Here is a 20231-nt window from a genome sequence, read left to right on the forward strand (position 1 = left end):
GATAGCATTGGAAATGTAAATGAGGAAAATACCTAATAAAAAAAAAAGATTAAAAAAAAAAAGAAAAAGAAAAAAGGAAAAGTGTGTTGAAACTTAACTTCCAATGACAACAGGTTAAAGGTTAGGCTTCTACAAGATGACTAGGTCAAAAGGGGCCCTACCTCATGAATAGGACCAAGGTCTTTATAAAAGAGGCTCCAGAGCTGGAGAGATGGCCAGTGCTTTCTGTTCTTACAGAGGACCTGAGTTGAGCTCCCAGTACCCATAATATTGAAATGCACAACTGTAACTCCAGTTCCAATGGTTCCAATGCCCTCTCCTGTTCTCCATAGATACCTGCATGTGTGTGTATATCACACACTTTTATTATTGTTTTTAAAGAGGCTTTATACAGCATGAAGCCTTATCACCCCCTGCTCCTCCATGTTCCTCCTCTTTGGAGGACTTGGAAACAAGGTACCACCATAGAGGCAGAGAATAGTCCTCATCAGACATTCCTACTTGCACCTGACACTGGATTTCCAAGTGTTCAGAGCTGTGGGGAATACTGCCATGTGCTTCTTATTAACAGGAATATATTCTGAGAGATGCATCTGTCATTGCCTTCATCCTTGTGAGATCACAGAAGATACAGCCTGCTATGGATTTGGCTATACAGCACACATATCACTGTGTATGTGGTGCAGTATGGACTGAAATGTCATTGCCTAGTATGTAGTTATGTCTGTGGCACTGTCATTTTATTATAGCAATGTGAATTAAGACAGAAATAAGTTTATATGGTTTAAAGATCTTAAAACATTTACCACCTGACTGTTTACAGAAATTTTGTTGGCCCTTTAGAGTAAATACACTGGAAGTCCTATCTCCTTAGATTTCTTCAGCAAAGGAGATTTTTCTCCTGGAGCAGACTGCCCTCCTCACTGCTTCTTCAAGGGAGAAGATACTGACGGGGCCCTTCTTACAGCCCGTTTGCATGCTGACTGCAACTGCTACCCGCCAACTGCGTTCAATGCTGTTTCTTTTGCCCAGGTCTTGCCTGGTAGGACTGAAATGGGATCCTCTGGGGACTGGAGGATGCTAAGACATCAATGTTGCCTTACAGTGCAGTCTTAACTTTGCTTTCAATGTCACAACGTCACCTTTCCATCTTCCCTAATACTGTGATTATCTGCCAGCAAGTAACTTTTAAATTTCCTTCCTTGTTCAATGTTAAGTTTAACCATCATGTAAGCCGAAACAAGTTCAAAACTAAGATACCTCATTAACATACTAGAAGTAGAAAGACTTTTCACCTTATACCTTTGCTTGTTTTGTTTTTTTCGAGACAAGGTTTTTCTGTGTCACCATGACTGTCCTGGAACTCACTTTGTAGACCAGGCTGGCCTCGAACTCAGAAATCTGCCTGCCTCTGCCTCCCAAGTGCTGGGATTAAAGGAGTGCACGACCACAGCCCAGCCTTTGCTTTTAATAGTTACAGAATATAAATATTTTATTGCTTGGTAAAAAAAATTTAAAAACACATTCTGTAATTTTAAAATACTAGGAAAGACTGTGACTCAGTTAGGGTTTCTGTTGCTGTGAAGAGACCATGACCATGGCATCTTTGAAGAAAAACTCATTTCATCAGGGCTGGCTTACAGTTTCAGAGGTTTAGTTCATTATCATCCTGGCAGGAAGCATGGTGGTGTGCCGGCAGACATGGTGCTGGAGAAGGAGCTGAGAGTTCTACATTCTGATCCTCAGGCAGCAGGAAGTGAGTGCCACACTAGGCCTAGCTTGAGCATCTGACCTGTCAAAGCCTGCCCCCACAGTTATACACTTCCTCTAACAAGGCCACACCCACTCCAAGAAGGCCACACCTCCTAATAGTGCCCACCCTGCCTATGGGGTCCTAGCTCTTATATACCCTCTGAAAACTCCCCAGAATTCTAAATTCTACAGAAACTATCTACAGCTGGCAAAGCCATGCCTCTGCTAGAGCATGACAGCTGCAGCAGACAGTCCAAAGCATCCCCAAATCTCCACACCTGGGATCAAAACAAAAACACTTTCTTATAGTTCTGTGTTTTTAAAGAAACCAAAATTGCAGAATTCTCACTACATAGTATTGCTTGTGCTCCTTTGCCAAGTGTTCGTTGACTGAGTATTGGTCCATTTCTGTGCACTGGCACACTTCTGGCTTTTCTAGTCTCTCTGCTGATCTGTTTATCCACTTACGCCATGGTGTCTTGACTACATGTACAAATGGTAAATTTTGAATTAGGTGGTGTAAATCCAATATCCTTCTGCTTCAGCACTGTGCTGGCTATTCCGTGTCCCTTACCTCTCCTTTAGACTTTAGAACTAGCCTAGCAGTTTTGTAAGACTAACTGATTAGGAATTCTGACTGAGATTGAATGGAATCTGTAGATTGGGTTGAGAAAAAAAATGACACCTCAACAAATTGAATCTACTAGTTCTTCCTTGTGTTTTTCCATCAGATTTTAGAGTTTTATCCTTGTGTATACTTTGCTACTTATGGCTGTGTAGTTCATATCTTGGGGAGTTAATTTAAATACTTTCCCTTCAATTTCCAATTCTGTTCGTATTTGTTCAATGCCAGTAAGAGGACAATTGGTTTTTACAGATTGACCTTGTATCCTGTAGCCTTGCTGTAATTGCTTACTGGGTGAAGAGCTTGTTTCTCTTGGAATACCTACAGAGAATCACTCTGCGCACAAAGATGGTCAACTCATCCTTCTCAATTTGTGTATTTCTTTCTTTTCTTCTCTTAATATATTAGCTAGCACATTCAGTACTGTGTTGTAAAGAAGAGGTGAGAATGGATCTTTTCATATTCCTGGTATCAGCAAAAGATTTTCTATTTTCTCACCATTTAAACAGGTGCAAAGTGGTGGGTGTTTTGAAGGTGTTCTTTATAGGGCTGGAAAAAAATGTCCTTTTGTTAAATCTTTCTCATGAATGGGTATTGAATTTTTGTCATATGTATTTATTGATGCTATCATGTGGTTTTCCTAATAATCTGTTGAAGTTCTAGATTACAGAAATTCATTGTAGAATGCTGTACACACAGCCTCATATAACTGGCATAAATTCCACTGGTTATAATGTATGTTTCTTTTTATGCATTATTAGACTTTAGTACATTGAGGGATTTTTTGTCTCTGTTCATGGGAGATACTGGACAGAAGTTTTCTTCTCTGGAAATGTGCTGTTTTGTCATGAGGTTCTAAGGACCTCATAGAATGAATTAGGAAGCATTGGAAATAGGAAATCTCTTTGGAAAGAGACTGTAGAGAATTGGTATCATTTCCTTCTTTGTGTTTGCTAAAAATCACCAGTGAGTGCATTTGGCCCAGTGTTTTCTATATTGGATGGTTATTAATCACCAGTACAACTTCCTCAACAGAGACCGATTCAGATTGTCTGTTTCTTCCTATGTGAGTCAGATCGTATTCTTCAAGAGACTGATTTATTCCACCATGGTTGTCAAATTTGTAGCATATTATTTTACTGTCTATACAATTTATGTTATCTATCTTTTGATGTATTTGTGTACATGTTAGTGCATACTAGTGCATGCATGTACTTGTGAAAGTAGGTATACACATGTGTATACATGTAGGTAGAGGTCACAAACCAATCTCTGTTTGCTTCTGGAACTCACCATTCAGCTTGGGTGACAACAATCTTCAGGGATTTTGTATTTTCAGTGCAAAAATTAAAGGGGCACTCTACACGCCCATCTGTTCATGTGGGCTCAGTGCTTTTAATTTGCTCAGAAGCACTTTCCAGATGGAGATATTGCCCCTGTTCCTCTTTAATCTTTCATATTGGCAGTATATATAGTGAACAGTTACTATAATGACAGTCTGAGACTTTCCCCCACTGTGGACAATGGACAGATTGTTCAGATAGAAAAATCAACAAAGAGGGCCAGCAAGATGGCTCAGTGGATAAAGGTGCTTGTTGCCAAGCCTGATGAACTGATGTTGATTTCAGAAACCCACATAGTGGAAGGAGAGAATCTACTTCTGCAAGTTGTCTTCTGACCTCTTCATGTGTACTGTGGCATGGGCATACACACCACCTACACCCCCCCAAATACATAATACATACATACATACATACATTACATATATACATGAAAAAAGAACAATAAACAATGGATGAACAAAAGATGAACTGGCCAAGTATGATGGTGCCTCTAATGCCAGCATCCAGGAGGTAGAAACAGGAAGACTGCACACTGAGACCAGCCTGAGCTACATAGTAGCACTATATCATCTCAAAGGACAAACAAACAAAAGTAATGAACTGTAAAGAAAAGAATGATAAATTAGATTTGATCAAAAGAAAAACTGTTGTTCTCTATACAGAAATATTAAGACAACCAAAGGTCACACCACAAGCTGGGAGAAGATAGAATATTTTTTATTGTATATCTAGTTAAGCACTTACATCTAACATGCATGTATGGTGAGTTCCAAAAATTCAGTGGTAAGACAGCTCAGTTTTAAAATGGGAAAAATGTGAAGTCATTTTACCAAGGAAGATATTTGAGCAGCTGATTAATAAGCACATGAAAAATGCTCAAAAACACAGTCATCAGACAGCAGTGACTTTAAAGCCAGAATGGAGCCCATAGCTCTGCTGGAATGCATAGCAGTAAAAGTCTGTCCATATCAAACATGCACAAGGACATGACTCAGTTCTCGCTCTCGAGGGGAATATGTAGTAAGGAGCTAACCAAAGACTGAAACTTCTTATAAATTTAAGCAATCAACTACTATGGGAGGAAGCTAACAGTGTGGAGCCTTATGGACTTTGCTTCTTAGAATTCACACCTGTCCAAACTTTCCCCCTAAATGTGATTGGTTAGGACAGCATGATTGTGGGGAATTGAGCTATGCACAGACAGGCTGGTCTCCAGCTGAGCTGAAGTCTGAACCCTGGGACTCTGTGGTGATAATCCATCTACATGGGACGGAAGGAGTTCTCTCATGTCTCTTGGAACTCTGGCTCCTGCCTAAGTTACCGCCCCCCACAGCCCCCACAAAAGAAGCATGGCTAGAAGTCACACATGCAATGGCCCAAGCTTCTAACCTTCAGGCTAAACTCCCCCCCCAGTTACCTAGCAACAATAAAATAGGACATAATACTTTAAAAAGGGCTGTTCAGCCCCTGCTTGCTCTCTTACTTCTTACTCTCTTACTTCTTACTCCTCACTCTCACTCTATCTTCTCTCCTCTCTCTTCTCTGTCTTCTCCTCTCCTCACCTCTCTCCCTCTTACTCTTTCTCTCTAGCCTTTCCTCTCTCTTTTCTACCTTCTCTCTTTCCCCCTGCCTTTCTACACTAAAGCTCTAAAACCATAGAAAGTCTCTGCTCATCAAGATCCGCTGCACTCACTCTCGCCATGTTGGGAACCTCTCTTCCCTCATCCCTCTCTCCCATAACCCCAGTGGCTTTAGCAAAGTAGCTCCAGGACTCCCAGGTAGGGCTTCCCCTTGTCACCCCCGGAAGAGTGGGTCAGAGGCTTAGATGCCCACCTGGGGATAAGTGGAAGGTAGATAGCAGCCCTCCCACACCTGACTGACCAGAGCATAGGTGGAACTCTGGTGGGGTGTGGGTCTTCTCCTTCCCCCTCTTCCCCAGGGTCCCTTCCCCCTTTTAGTTCCCAACACATGATCAGATAGATTTCCAAGTCTGAATTTTAGTAATAATGGCTTCTTTCCTGGTTACATTTTTTTTTTCTTCTCTCAGGCTGTTTTATTCTGAGGAAAGCCAGATGCCTTGTCACAAGGCTATTACCAGCAAGGAATGTTAGGAAATAGAGTCTAGCTCATGTGATCCCTGAGATGAGCATGCTCTACTCTCCTTGATTAGCTCTAAGCTGGAACCATCTGGCTGAGTCATCCCAGGGTTCCTGATCTCATGAAACTGAGAGATGATGCACTTTGGTTGTTTTCAGCCTCTGGGTATTTGTTACGCAACATTAGATAACTAATGAACCTGGTGTACGAGTCAGTTATTGCATTCCCATATACTTACCCGAGGGAAACTTTTTTTTTTTTTTTAAAGCAAGTCTGCATAAAGAGAAGTGTAAATGAATGGTCAGGAAATCGTTATTCACAAATTGCCTAACTGGAAAAACCCAACATGTCAATCAACAGAAGAATGAATAAACAAAGTTGCCAGGTTCACACAATGGAACACTGAAGTCAATAAAAAGGAACAAATGGAGACACACAACACGGAAAAGCTTCAAAAAGACTATGAGAGAAAGGAGCCATATATACATATGTATACACATATACGTACACATACACAAACATAAACATATACATAAACATATACCTATAACAGTTAAGTTATTGAGATTACACACACACACACACACACACAGTATATAGCATCAAAACATTTCTAAAATAAGGAATTGGAATGTTGTGATGGTTCTCAGACTCCAGCATGTACCAAAACTACTGGAGGAGCTGTTAAAGAACAGAATAGCATCCCCACCCACCCCACGATCTTCTGGTGTTGAAGTTCTGTGAGGAGTCTGAGAAGCTGTGTTTGTGAAGAATTCCCAGGCTGTGATAATGCCATTTGAACCTGTTAGGTGGACTGCAGTTTTGAATGTTTACAGCACTCCATGCTGTATGGCATCTTGTGGAATAAACATCGGAGCATGAATTCTGAGGGTGATGTCAGAAAGATGGCTGACCAAAAATTCCTATCATCCTTACCGCTGCCCCACATGAATCCAAACAATGAATAAAGAACTGCATGTCAACCAAAATAACTAAAGAACAATGAACAATCATGCGGCCGTGGCAGCAGCGGCAGCAGCAGCAATCCTGCAGAACACAGAAACCCAGGGCAGTCACCTAGGGAAAGGAAGGACACCCTGTGCTTGTACCCATCATCCTGTTTGAGTCAGCCTGAAAGCAGGAAGCGATCCCCTAGGGGGACAAAAGATAAGGAACCGCATCCAGCAGCCCTGTTACCATGGTGGATTATCTACTGGAGACTCTTTCGGTCCTTGGGTACCGAGTCCGTGAGCAAAAAGTAGCTGATGCTTGGCTTCATCTCTCTATTTAGTTCTGAGCTGTTCCATCTAGGAACTAGAGCCACTCCTTAAACATGTCCCGTTCCTGGTGCAAATGGCCATTGCTGAGGCTCCGGACGCTATGCCCGCCAAGTAGTACTTCAACCTAAATGGAACTACTGCTGTGCCCTACCCTGGGGTCACATTATGGCAGAGCTCTCTGTCTTCCATTTTGATAACCAGCACATCATACCTCCAGGGCTGAACTGAGATGGTTCCCAACCCCACACAGCACGGAACATCAGACTTCCAGAGCTACTGCTCCTCCAGTGCTACTGCTGGGCCAGCACCTGGCCACTCAAGGATCCCAAGCCTCTTTTACACATGAATAGAAGCATCAGCATCCAAGAGCACTATACATAATGCAGTGCCCTCCACCAAAGATCAAGAGACTCCACTCACCCAAGACATCACATTATCTATGACATCCACTCACCAGTTAGTCATAACTTCATTCAAGCAGTCATAACTTCCCTAATACCTGGTACTGAACTAGCTCCTCATGGAGAAGGAGGTTTCTGTACCTTCAGGTCTATTCCACTATACCCAGCCCCACAAAGCCAGGGCTACTGTTGTGATTCAATAGCCATGGGGTCTAAAGTCACAACTCGTGGTACCTTTACTCTGTTGAAGCTGGAGCTGCTTACGCTCTGTCAGCGCTGGGTCCCAGGATAGGTGCCCTGATCCCTGAGGCCTGACAGTCCAAATCATTCTTTCCACTGGGCCAGTGTCAATGACAGCTGAGCCTGGGCCTGGACACAGGGGTGGACATCAGTGCAGCAGATCCTGGTTTAATGGGAGAACTACATTCACTTGTGTACAGAAAGTGAGTGGCATTATACCCGAAGTGTGGCCAGGAGGTTTGTAAGACCCTGAGCCCAATAACCTGAGTTTACAGTCACTCACCCGCCTGCATCCTGGATTCTGATGTGGGTGCCTGCGAGCCATCAGTCCACAAACCAGAAGTGACACTCTCAGTAAACACACCCTGCAATGAGAAAGAAACAGAAGGATCCCCTGACGCTCTTGTCCTGGTAGTCCATTCAGCTACCATGATAGCCACGAACTCCTCCAGCTTGGACCACTGACACAACCACAATGTAAGCTACACTGCTTACAACTGAAGCCATATGGAGCCTCCACTCCTCCACCCATATGGACCCAAGAAAGCCTTGCCCAACCTTGGTGATTCCTGACATCCATGTCTACTGCAGCTCTGCTCACAATAGCCGAGATATGGACTCACGTCATAAAAAAGAGTAGGGGACTCTAAGGAAAATAAAGGGACCAGGGGCTCAGAGGGTAAAGTCCTTGCCATGCAATTGTGAGGATCAGGGTTTGTATCCCCAGCACTCACTTAAATGTCATTGGGCCTGCTAGCTTGCCGGTGATCCCAGCACATGGGAGGTGGAGAGAAGGGATTCCCAGAACAAGCGAGCTAGTTAGCTGAACAGGCTTGATTAGAGTGCTCTGGAGTCATGTGAGAGGCTCTGCACTAGTGTGGGAGATGCACAATGATAAAGTTACATAACGTCAAATTTGGCCTGGTTACACACATGTGCACATGTGTTCGTGTACACACACACACATATGTGGACATGCATATGCATATACAACACAAATCATATACAGGCCAAAAAAAAAAAAAAAAAAGAAAGAAAGAAAATTAAGGAAAGATACCAGTGAAAGGAGAAGGGCTGTGGTAAGGTAAGAACAACAAATAATGGTGTGTGTGTGTGTGTGTGTGTGTGTGTGTGTGTGTGTGTGAAATGTCATTGAAACCCATTCCTTTGTGTGCTAGGAAAAAAAAACCAATGGGAAAGAGGATATTCAAAAGAATCTGCTAAAAACTAAAAGTAAGGAGCAAATTGGGTAAGGACATGAGCTACAGAGTCCATGCACAGAAATCAACTGGACCTATTAGCTGGTCTCCAAAGATGGCCAGTAGCAGTCCTCTCTGCCTCTGTGTGTCCCTCCATGACTATATGAAGTCTGTTCTCATTCTTGAAACTGGAATGCTTAGTGACTTCCCCAAACAATAAAAATAACAAGTAAATTCAGGATTAAGCCTTAACTCTACATTTTATATAAAAATTATAATAGATCTTACACCAAAATGTAAAAGCTAAATCTATTCAGCATCTAAAAAAACCAAAACAAACAAACAAACAAAGAAACAAACACTGTCAAGGAATTAGCTCCCAACTTTGAATAAAGATGTCTCAGGATACATTCAGCATTAGCTATTAAAGAAAAAAAAAAGATCATTCAGATATCAAAATTAAGAGGTTTTTTTTTTTTAAAAGATGAATTCAAAAATAAAAGGGCTAACCCCAGATGAAGACAGGACATTCATATCACATAGATCTGATAAAGGGTGCATACTCAAGTGTTTAGAGAGGTTGAGAGATGGATCAGTGGGTAAGAGCACTTGCTGCTATTGTAGTGGGCAGAGGACCCAGGTTCAGTTCCTACCACCCATGTGGTGGCAACACAACCATCTGTAACTTCAATGTAGGGAAACTGACACCTTCATCTGGACTTTATGGGCACCAGGAGCACATGTGGTGCATATATACACACACACACACACACACACACACACACATATATATACACATACACACACCCTCATATACATCAAATAAATATTTTTAAAGTGTTTAAAGACGTTTATTTTGTTTTTCAAATATGTGTGTGTGTGTGTGTGTATACGTGTGAGGTCTGGCTATGTGCATGTAATGCAGGTGCCTACTGAGGCCAGACTCATCAGATTCCCTGAGCTGGAGTTGCAGAGAGTTGTGAGCCCCCTGATATGGATGCTGGGTTCTCCCATCTTCTAAATTCTCTTAACTCCTAAGTCATCTCTCTAGCCCTAAAAGCATTCTCATAAGTGAATAAGGGGGGGGGGGAGATGAATTCAAAATTTAAAAGGGGCAAAAGAGGTTACCCTTCATCAAAGATATCTCAAAAGCCAATATGTGTATAAAAAGGTACTTAGTCTCATTAGCTATAAGAGAAATACATATGAGAACTATAATTAAATGCCACTATGTACCCCTAGGCTGGGCAACATTAACAGGACTGCTAATATCAACATTTAACAGTTGGAGCTTTCAGACTGGCGGCAATGTTAAGCAACTTTCTAATAATGTTTAACATTCACCAGCCTATATAACTTACCTTATGGTAAACCCAAGAGAAATGAGAGCCTACATTCACCAAAAGACTTGTCCCAGAAGGTTTACAGCATGCTTTGCAATGGTCATAAACTATGATATACACTGGAACTATGGAATAATCCAGGAATGTCACCAGGAGTGTGTGCACACAAACTGTGGTACAGTCACATCATGGAGTATTTGGAAATTTGAAAAATCAATAAAGATTGTTGCTTGGGTGGTAACCAGCAGCTCTCTAATTGGATTGAAGGCCCCATTCCACAAGAGGGAATCACGGCTGGCACTGAGAACCTAGCCAACTACTCAGAGCTAGGAAAGTCATGGAACTTGGAGGGGAACCTACAACCACCACTTTAGTAAACCAGCATCATTCCCAACAGAGTATAAATGTTTGTCCTCATTACCACAGGTGAGTGCAGCTATCACTGCTCATCAAAGAAACCTTGCAACAGACAGGGACCATTACAGAAAACCACAGTCAACCATAATGTAGAAATAGAGATCATGTGGTGGCCTGTCTCAATTGATAAATCTAACACAACTCCTGCACCTAAGACTCGGGGATCGTTGCAGAAGAGGGAGGAGAGATCATAAGAGCTAGAGGAACAGGACGTTTACTGTGAAATTGTGTCTCCTAGAAATGTCAGAGAGGCCACACCTATGTCATTTCACTATTATGTCTGCCTGGATAAGACCTTAACAATGAGCTAACCAACCGATATGCTAACATAGAAGGGGACAGCTCAACTGTAGACAGGTGTTTGTAGGGAACGCTGAGAGCAAGAGAAATAATCTTCTTTAGGGAAGAGTTCCCCCTTCTCAGCCCCATATCAATTATCCAATATCAGGTGGTCAGCCTAAGAGTATATGTATACAAGTAACAGTGTACGGCTGTGCAGGTTGTATTTGTGTATTGAGGGAAATGTGTGTGTGTGTGTGTGTGTGTGTGTGTGTGTGTGTGTGTGTGTGTAATAACATTGAAGACAAGGAAGCCATGAATACAAAGGGTGACCAAGAGGGTGTCTGGAGGGAAGAAAGGGAAAAGGGAAATGATATAATTTCAAAAAGTAAATTTATTATGAAGGAAAGAGCACAGGTGAGTCTTTGAGATATAATACTAAGCTAATAAAATCATTATTATTAAACCAAAATGATTCAACTTATCTGCCATTCAAGAACAGAAAAAATTAATAATGGTTGCCTTGGGGAGCAGACTAGAGCTTCCTGCAGTTATGGAATCTTTTGTACCTTGAGTGGCCATCACAGGAAAACACTAAGAAACATAGAGGCCACACATTATTGCTTCCAGAAAGAGAAAACTTACTAGTAGGTTGTCCCACCAAGAACTTAAGAACTTCTTGCTGAGGCAGAGAAAAGGTTATTTTACAAAACACCTACAAAGAGGTCATGGAAGCCAGGTGTTGTGCTGCAACCTCCACAACCCCGGCACTTTGGGGAGTAGGGCAGGAGGATTACCACGAGTCCCATGACAGCTTGTGAGATGGGATGAGTCCCTGTCTCAAACACTCACCAAAATATTAAATAAACATAAAGAGGTAATGAGTTATACCCTTTTCCTCCAAAGTCCACCAGTGTTTGTATACTGTTCGTTCCTGTGTGGAAGGATTGGGATACAGCACAGTCACACAGATGGGAAGGACTATAATGGACTTTATCGTTCCCAGCCTCATCTGTACCACAGCTCCACAGTTTGTGGAGCTCTGCTTTAGAATGTCAAAAGTTGCTTTTAAATGGTAATGATTATCAACCACTGGCATTTGGCTTTTTATATGCACGTGCATGTATTATGCCATCGTTGCCATTGTTCCGGCAGAGCAATGAAATCCATCCATGCGCCCTTGTAAGTCCTTTAAGCAGCGACCTGAATTTGGACAGTGTGCACTCTCAGGAGGGCTCTGATTTGCTCTAGCCCTCTAAGCACTGTAGGGCATTCCCCTGAGATGAAAACACTAGAGACCAGTGTCCTTGCATCACACATTCAGACTGCTAAGGAAAGCTAACAGACCACTCTTTGGGGTTGAGATCCTGTTCCGCAGCCAGTAGATAAGCAAATGGAGTTACAATGGGCCAGAATTCCATGACTGTAAACCAAAACTAAATTGCTCTGTCTGACTTTCTGGGAAGTCAGGAGAATGACAACAGCTAAACCCCAAACAGCGCAGTTCTAGCAGACATGGGAAGGAAGCTTTGGCCCTCATAAAATTAACTTGGGGTTAGCAATCTACTGTACTGAGTTCTTCCCTTATTTCTGCGCAAGCTAGTCTTTAAGCCAGAATGCTCTGCTGTGATGATGGAGTGCCTTTACATGAGAGACAGCTCAATTCAGGACTCATTTAAAAACAAACAACCCCACTAGAGCTGGAGAGATGACTCAGTGGTTAAGAGCACTGGCTACTCTTCCAGAGGGTCCAGGTTCAGTTCCCAGCACCTACATGGCAGCTTGCATCTGTCTATAATTTTAATTCCAGGGCTTCTGACACCCTCATACAGATATACAAACAGGGGAAATACCAATGAACATAAAATAAAGATAAACTATACATTTAAAAAGAGCATAAAGACGACTCATTCTTTAAATGCGCTGAATTCCTTAAAGACACCGGTGCTGCCCTGATCTCTTAGAAGGCAAGCCTGCACTGTGAGAAAGCCCACGTATAAGTGAAGAACTGAGCAAAACTGCCATCTTTTCTTCTAGCAGCTGTGGGTGTGGCCTTCTGTTCCCATGGGACTCCAGTTTCCAAGGAAAATGTTAGGATTGCCACTTAACAAAACCCAAGGTAAAGTAGGACCTGGACACTGAAAAATATCAAGTGGAAGAAAAGAAATTCTCTGCATGGACTGGTGCAGTTTCCTGAAGGTGTTCACGAGAGGTTTAAAATGAAGTCTGGGAAGCATGCAAGGAAACCTGACTCAGCCTGCTCATCAAGTAATCAGTACGGCACTAAGCATGGCGAGTACAACTTTGAAAAATAATGACAATACCTAATTTACAAGTGAGGAGACTAATACACAAAATGATTAATTGTTAAAGGTCACAGAGCCTTTGAGGAGTAACATGTGCTACACAGGCACATGCCCCCAGTGTGTGTCACCTCTCAACCTGTCATCTTAATCCAATAATCACAGCCTGTTTGTTTGTTTTTAAGTCAGACTCTAGTAAATAGTAAAAGTAGATGCTGGAGAGATGGCTCAGTGGTTAAGAGCACTGACTGCTCTTCCAGAGGTCCTGAGTTCAATTCCCAGCAACCACATGATGGCTCACAACCATCTATAACAGGATCTGATGCCCTCTTCTAGTGTGTCTGAAGAGAACATCAGTGTACTCACACAGACATAAAATAAATCTTAAAAAAAAAACATATTTAAATCAGGAACATAGCATTGCACAGAGAAGGAATCTAGTCTGAATGGAGCTGGGTTTTGATGACACAGAGGTAATGATAAAACATCTTAAAGACAAGGGGGAGGGGCAGGAGAAAGGTGGCATGAATACAGTAAGTGAACATCATAGAAAGCAGAGCACTGGAGCTGCCAACCAATGATCATCAACACGAGACTCAGGATCTTCCCACAGAGACCAAAGTGCAAGGGCTCTGCTATCAGGTATTGGCTGTATAGCAGCAGATTGTTTTGCTGTGTTGTCTTAGGGTTTTACTGTTGTGAACAGACACCATGACCAAGGCAACTCTTATAAGGACAACACTTAATTGGGGCTGGCTTACAGGTTCAGAGGTTTAGTCCATGATCATTAAGGTGGGAGCATGGCAGCATCCAAGCAGGAATGGTGCAGGCAGAGCTGAGAGTTCTACATCTTCATCTGAAGGCTGCTAGCAGGAGACTGGCTTCAGACAGCTAGGACGAGAGTCTTATAGCACACATCCACAGTGACACCCCTACTCCAACAAGGCCACACTTCCAAATAGTGCCACTCCCTGGGTCAAGCATATTCAAACCACCACATATACCTTAGTATTTTTAGGCATGAACTTTTGTTAGGGAGGATGGCTGGTAGCATCCTGGAGACATAGCCTTGAGGTGTTAGAATTATATCACTTTTTGTTCTTTCCAACCTTTATGGTCCTAGGTTGAGGCCAAATGGAGATGTGGGGTCAGAGGTGGGGCTCTAGGGTTTAGTCAAGAAGATAATCTGTCATCTACTAAATGTCAATCAAATATATATATTTGAATATATTTATATATTAAATATATATTAGAAGATTAGACAATGAATCTTGTGAAAAGATCAGAAACCGATGCTTTTGGCTAGGCTCAGTCTACAGTAATCACTGGAGGAAGGCTCTGCTGAGCCTCCATTATGCCTGGACACCTACAGAAAGGCTTCAGCTGTGTGGTCACCAATGGCCATTTGATGAGCAATCAGACCCTTACTGAGGGCAGCAGAGAACAAAAGCCCCCAGCAGGGGTGCAGGTCAAGTAGGGTCACCCCCATTGCTCTGCCCCTCCCCTGGCCCCCATACCAAGAGCTCGGCTAAGGCTGAGATTTAGAACAACTCCAATGTGGTGGTCAGCTGTGTGCAAGGAGTCACAGAAAGATCACAAGAACCTGCTGCCTAGCATGTGGGTGTGGCTGACAAAGAGGAGGAGACTGTTGCTGGTGACTGTTGCTGGTGACAGGAATAAAGGGAGCAGGGAGGAGACCTGATCAACACCTTCAGTGTGAAGGGAAAAGAATTTATAGGAGACCCAGAAAGCCAACCACCTTGTGAAAGAAGATTTGAAAAGCCACTTGAAGGGTGAAGGTGGTGAATTTTCAATTGATGGACATTATTGAACGGCCCATCTGAGGCCGAGGTGATGTGGGAAGGGCACAAGGAGGCTGCGGATAGAGGATGGACTGTGGCGATGGATTCGATCCTCGTGGCAAATGTGAATTGTTAGGTGCAGTGGAAGTGGTAGATCTGGCCTGAAGCTGGGGGTGGTGGCTTTCACAACTGGGGAACTGTCAGAGATTAGTGAACTGATTTGGATCCATCAAATGTGACGTAGGAAACCCAGAGGCAGACAGTGAAAGTCATGAGAGCGAAGTTGAAGAGATTGAGGAAGAGGGTCCACAAGAGACGCCTTCGGACGAGTGGGAAGCTATTGGAAATAAAGGCCGAGCACGAGAAGAATTTAATATCTGAAAACCAAATGAAGGTGCTGATGGACAATGGAAAAGCGCGTTTGTTCTGCATCAGTAAAAAAAAAGTGAAGAGGTTCCTGTTGCAGATTCGGCTGTGGACCTTCATTTCTGGAAGCCAGCAAATGATACAAAGTCTCAACTGGAGATCATTTGCGGAGGCCTGGGCCACCCAGGACTTCGGGACAGGGAAGACGAGGGCATGGGTGTGGTAGTCATCCAAACCATGGCCAAAGGATTGATGATTCAAGTGCTTCTATTCCTGATGTAGATGACCCAGAGGCATCCCCGCTCTGGCCCCGCTGGATGCCGTGAGGCAGCACTGGTTCCTTTGTGGACCCTGCTCAAAGCTTTTGCTTGCTTAAAGATCCCAAACGACTAGAAATTAAAAAGACCGTCATTCACACCATTCACATCTAGAGACGGAATCTTATCTGATTTGAAAGCAAACCTCTCTAGCTACACAGAAGTAACAAACATGTTAATTTGTACTTAGAAATGCATGGGGTAGCTTAGCAAGTTTCCATAACTTGCAGAGATTTTGCATTCTTCACAAATACTTTTGTATTGCTGCTTACAAATATGCATTTCCAAACTTGAAATTTAGGTGTTAACAGTGTGTACCAGTTAAGAAGAGGAGAGGAAGAGGAAGGGGCAGGGGGAAGGGCAGGAGGAGGGGAGAGGGAGGGCAAGATTAGATAAGGACACTGTGGTGGTTTAAATGAGAATGGCTGCCTGCTCCCAATTGGTCCCCAATTGTAGAACCATGTGGTGAAAAATTAGGTGCTGCCTTTGTGTAGAAGGTGTGTCACTAAGGGCAGGCTTGAGGGTTCAAAAGCCCACACCGCTCCCAGTTAGTGCTCCCCTCCTGTCTCTCTCCCTCTTTACCCCCTGTCAGCCATTTCCCATCTTCCTCTCCCTCTTCTCTCACTTTGTTGCATCCAACTCATAGGGATCCTCCTGCCTCGCCCTCCCAAATGACAGAATTACAGGTACTCACCACTAGGCCAAGTTTAGAATGCCTAAGATTCTTTAAAATCTCAAATATACAATGTGTCTTAGTTCTCAGTTCTCAAGATAACATTTAAAAAAAAAAGTTCACTTGCAGTCCATCCCCTTAAAATGGAGACCAAAGTTTCATTTGTAGCAATTAGAATTAGAAAGGTCGTTTCACCTTGCTCACAGATTTTAGTTATAATTACAATTATTTGCTAACCCTTAGAAATGAACAACTCAGGTAGGGGTGGGGCTTAGTAGGTCAAACTCTTGAGATCCTGGGTTTGCTCCTCAGCCCTGCATGAGTGGGAAGGAGAGTGGGGAGGGTAAAGAAAAGTGAACTGAAACGGAGCAGTATTTGGGCATAGCTTTTCCTACAAAATTATTTTAAAGTGGGCAGGAGAGATGGCTCAGCTGTTAAATGAGAGGCTCACAACCAAAAAGACACACGTTTATATAAGCAGAACTTGCCTATCTTGTCAACACAGTATTTTCATGAGGTTTTATATATAAAACAAATTTCAGATTATTGACATTTTTCTCAAGGTCTGTTTTTTAAAAAACAACTATTTTTACATAGAGGAGTCTTTCTACTACATGTATGTATGCATACTGTGTGTGGGTGGGTGGGGAGGGTGCCCAGTGAGGGTTGTGTCCCTGGAACTGGAGGCACAGATGGTTGTCAGCAGCCGTGTGAGTACTGGAAACTGAACTCTGGTCCTCTAGAAGAGCAGCCAGTGCTCATAACTGCTGAGTCACCTCTCCATCTTCCTGCCGGCTTTCAATTTGATCTCTACTGCCGTTTTTAAAAAGAGACAAGAAAGCCACTGTCATTCTGTTGTTTCTCTTAGACTTCTGTGGCTGTACTCTGCCAGATCCTCAGTTGTCATTAGTTTGTGATGTCAGTTCACTAGAGCCACTTTATCATCTATCCCGCATCTCTTCAAGACACACGATCATCTCCAGATCCTGCACGTTCTATAGGACTACTTAGGAGGTTGGAGATAGAAGACTGTGGAGAAATATAGTATGTCCCTTCATAAAGGGCTGAAGCAATGGATGTCAGCTGTGGGAACGGAAAGGCACCAGAGAACAGCAGTGGACAAAGGAATGAAAAGGTCTTATACTAGCAAGTATAGGCGAGATTTGTACGAGAAACCAAGAACCCTAACTGAAACATAGCAGGCAAGTGGCGAGCCCCGCTCTGTGGGGCTGGACCCAGAGAGAAGCAAAGCCCTGGTGAGCTCTCCAGGCGCAGGGTATGGCATGCATGTGCAAGGTATAGCATCACAAAATAGTTTAAAACAGGAGCCTAACCCCAAAGGACCTTGGCTCTTTATCCCAAGTGACCAAAATCAAGAAAAACAACTGGTACTATAAAATTTAATTTTTACCTAGATGGAGAGATGTTCACTCATCTATCCAGACACAACCTCCTGGGAACCACATATGTTTTGAAAGGACGCCATTCCTTCTCAAGGGGCTGATTCAGGGAACTTGCCTGCTGTGTTTCTATCTGTTCTTTAAGGGTTTTTCTTTCTTTTTTTTAAGAGGTAATTTTTCTACTTCTGGTCTGGTATGTACACTTATCCCTACGCTTTGTGCTTGTCACCAGCACTCCCTGCACATTTCGGCAGCCTGGATAGAGAACTTCCTCTTTGCTTCCAGTCTTAGTCAGGGTTTCTACTGCTGTGCTAAACAACACGATCAAAAGAAACTTGGGGAGGAAGGGTTTATTTCGCCTTACAGCTTGTAGCTCCTCTTCAGGAAAGTTAGGGCAGGAACCTGAAGGCAAAAACTGATGCAGAGGCCATGGAGGAACACTGCCTACTGGCTTGCTCCCCATGACTGCTTAGTCGGCTATCTTATACCATCCAGGATCACCAGCCAACAGGTGGCACCACCTACTGTAAGCTGTGACTTTCCACATAAATCAAGAAAATATACCAGAGACTTGCCTACAGGACAAGCTGGTGGAAGCATTTTCTTTAAGTGAGATTCCCTCTTCCAAAATGACTCTAGCTTATGTCATGTTGACATAAAACTAGCCAGTATGCCTTCTGTCTTAGGGTCTCCATTACTGTGATGAGACACCATGACCAAGGCAACTCTTATAAAGGACAACATTTAATTGGGGCTGGCTTACAGGTTCATAGGTTCAGTCCGTTATCATCAAGGCAGGAGTTTGGCAGCATCTAGGCAGGCATGGTGCAGGAGGAGCTGAGAGTTCTACATCTTGTTCTGAAAGCAGCTAGGGGAAGACTGGCTTCCGGGCAGCTAGGCTGAGGGTCTTAAAACCCACATTCATAGTGACACACCTACTCCAACAAGGACACACCTCCTACTGGTGCCACGCCCTGGGTCAAGCATATACAAACCATCACACCTTCCTTAGCCTCTCCTCCATCCAGTACTTGTAGATGTCAGCTGATTGGCCCATCGACTACTTAGGATTCTTGAGCTGCTCTCTAGGAAGCCCCCAAGGCCTTCAGCCTGTGACTCTGCACTGCTGTCACCGAAGCTTAAGTAGTTCCTGTCTCCTGGGAAACGCCTCACTTCCCATTTGCAGCAAAATAAGCCTAGCCATGGTTATCCTTGATAGTGTCTGAAGGCAATAGACAAAGAGTGGCCTTCTATAGTCCACTCCAATTCTTCCTGGGAGACCCTTCATTCTCTGGGTGGCACAGATGACAGTTGTAGTTCATGCACACGGATCTGCGCCCACTGTAAGGACCCTTCTGCCAGCCCTCTCCTTTTCCTCCATCTCAGCATTCGTCCCAGCTCTCTCAGTGGGGAGGAGCCTGAGCATGGGGCTTATGGTGTTTGTGTTTGTATAGGAGGTCCCAGTCGGACTTCCTGAATCCAGAGACCTACTAGTAACCAGGCTTTCATTTTTCTCCAAGACAGTTGAGTCCCCTTCACTTTCAGTCATGGCTGATTGGATAGTTTTAGTCTGTGAGCTTTCCCTTCAAGGTCAATCTAGTCTGACCTGTCAGGTTGGTTTGGGTCCAGAGAGAAACTGTATCCCACCTCTGGGAACTGGAGAGAGACTATTCTAAGAGGATGCCTCCGTGGAATTGGTGCAGGGAGTCTGGTTTTCACTCTGCTGACAGGAGAGGTCTATTGCCCTCAAAGGTAAATGCACAGCCCTGGAACCTGTGTGACAAGCCCCGAGCTTTCTATCCCTTCTGACTCACCCCTGGGATGTTGTCTTAAGAACTAGTCTAAATTTGATTCTCAGACTCTGAAAAAGAAAACGAACGAAAGAAAGAAAACAATTTCTTCCACAGCAAAACTTGACCCTTAACACAGTTCCAGATCAATAATGCTGGCTGCCTTGGGGCACATTGAGCTATGACTTCTTCCTGCCATTAGATTGCTTTGTTTGTAATTTAGGAAAGGACTCTGAGATTTCTTATAACCAAGCTTTTGAGACTGTCACAAGACCAGAGATGCAGTAGGGATGTGCTATGTATTTTACTAGATTCTCCTGAACTTTGCATTTTCCTCAAACTCAGCCACAGCTAACACCCTTCATAGCTTCTTCTTTGTACATCTCCAGGCTTAACTTACAGCTTCTCTACTGCACCTTCCCCTCCCCCACACCATCCTCTTCAGCTTCTCCTCCTCTTCTTCCTCCTTCAAAGATCTCTTTCCATCCACACCCCTCTTTATCCAGACACATTCTCTCCATCATGCACTTGCTCAAGGAAGAGAGAAAGCCATCCCACCCCTTCAGAGAACAGCTTTCCTCTTTTGCAAGGCAGCTAATAAGGA

The 20231-nt window shown here is 43.4% G+C and overlaps 1 protein-coding gene and 1 pseudogene across 1 annotated transcript in view; one reads left to right on the forward strand and one right to left on the reverse strand.

Annotated features, from left to right (window-relative positions):
• Nrg4 (neuregulin 4) overlaps positions 1 to 20231 on the reverse strand; it is a 103167-nt gene that overhangs the window by 66576 nt on the left and 16360 nt on the right. Inside the window, exons 5-6 of the mRNA XM_029481086.1 lie at positions 8022 to 8103; positions 7733 to 7901 (exon numbers count right to left, since the gene is read on the reverse strand). The gene's annotated coding sequence lies outside the window, so the exon portion shown is untranslated. The remainder of the gene's footprint in view (positions 1 to 7732; positions 7902 to 8021; positions 8104 to 20231) is intronic.
• On the forward strand, positions 14634 to 15773 carry LOC110302343 (annotated as a pseudogene).

The sequence above is a fragment of the Mus caroli genome, chromosome 9 (genome assembly GCF_900094665.2).
Source record: "Mus caroli chromosome 9, CAROLI_EIJ_v1.1, whole genome shotgun sequence".
NCBI lineage: Eukaryota > Metazoa > Chordata > Mammalia > Rodentia > Muridae > Mus > Mus caroli.